Source organism: Triticum dicoccoides, chromosome 1B (genome assembly GCF_002162155.2).
Source record: "Triticum dicoccoides isolate Atlit2015 ecotype Zavitan chromosome 1B, WEW_v2.0, whole genome shotgun sequence".
NCBI classification, from domain to species: Eukaryota; Viridiplantae; Streptophyta; class Magnoliopsida; order Poales; family Poaceae; genus Triticum; species Triticum dicoccoides.
In genome coordinates this window covers 143471792-143473524 of record NC_041381.1, presented here as the reverse complement: position 1 = coordinate 143473524, position 1733 = coordinate 143471792, and positions in this window count along the sequence as shown.

The following is a 1733-nucleotide window of genomic DNA, read 5'->3' as shown; positions in this document are numbered from 1 at the left end:
TTATAGTTTCATTGCTACTGCTTTCTTCATGAGTTATACATGTTCCTTAGACTATGAGATTATGCAACTCCCGAATACCAGAGGAACACCTTGTGTGCTATCAAACGTCACAACGTAAATGGGTGATTATAAAGATGCTCTACAGGTGTCTCTAAAGGTGTTTGTTGGGTTGGCATAGATCGAGATTAGGATTTGTCACTCCCTGTTTCAGAGAGGTATCTCTGGGCCCTCTTGGTAATGCTCATCAATGTAAGCCTTGCAAGCAATGTGACTAATGAGTTAGTCGCGGGATTACATATTACAGAACGAGTAAAGAGGCTTGCCGGTAACAAGATTGAACTAGGTATGATGATACCGATGATCGAATCTCAGGCAAGTAACATACCGATGACAAAGGGAACAATGTATGTTGTTATGTGATTTGACCGATAAAGATCTTTGTAGAATATGTAGGAGCAAATATGAGCATCCAGGTTCCGCTATTGATTATTAACCGGAGATGTGTCTCGGTCATGTCTACATAGTTCTCGAACCCTAGGGTCTGCAAGGTTAACGTTTGATGACGATCTGTATTATGAGTTATGTGTTTTTGATGACCGAAGTTTGTTCGGATACCCGGATGAGATCACGGACGTGACGAGGAGTCTCGAAATGGTTGAGACATAGGGATTGATATATTGTACTATGTTATTCGGACACCGGAAGTGTTTCGAGTGGTTTCGGGTAAAAACAGAGTGCCAGAGGGTTACCAGAACCCCCGGGGAACTAATGGGCCCTTATGGGCCTTAGTAGAGAGAGATTAGGGCGGCTAGGGCTGGCCGCCCCCCCTAGCAGTCTGAATTGGACAAGGGAAGGGGGGGCCTTTCCTACTCCCTCTCCCTCTCCTTCCTTCCCCCTCTCTTCCTTGTAGAGAAATCCTACTAGGACTAGGAAGTCCTAGTAGGAGTCCCTCTCCTTGGCGCGCCCCTAGGTCCGGCCGGCCTCCCCCTCCCTCCTTTATATACAGGGTCAGGGGCACCCTAGAACACACCAAGTCTTCTCTTAGCCGTGTGCGGTGCCCCCCTCCACAGTTACACACCTCGGTCATATCGTCGTAGTGCTTAGGCGAAGCCTTGCACCGGTAACATCATCATCACCATCGCCACGCCGTCGTGCTGACGGAACTCACCATCGTCCTCAACTAGATCAAGATCACGAGGGACGTCATCGAGCTGAACCTGTGCTGAACGTGGAGGTGCCGTACGTTCGGTACTTGGATCAGTTGGATCACGAAGAAGTTCGACTATATCAACCGCGTTACTAAACGCTTCCACTTTCGGTCTACGAGGGTATGTGGACACACTCTCCCCTCTCATTGCTATACATATCCTAGATAGATCTTGCGTGATCGTAGGTATTTTTCCGAAATTACTGCATTCCCCAACAGTTTTATGTTTTAATTAGTGTTCGTGCCAAGTAGAACCTTTGGGAAGACTTGGGTGAAACTTAATGTGATCTTGTTGTAAAAAACAAAAAAATTGCGCTCACAAGAATAATTGTCATTTTTAACAGAAGAGGGATTTTAACTTGATTCTTTCTGCAGAAGATTAATAGACAAATTCATCACGTCCACCAATTTATTTTCAGAATTTTTAGAGTTGCAGAAGTATTCGAGAGTTACAGATAACTATAGACTGTTCTATTTTTGACAGATTCTGTTTTTCGCGTGTTGTTTGCTTATTTTGATGAATCTA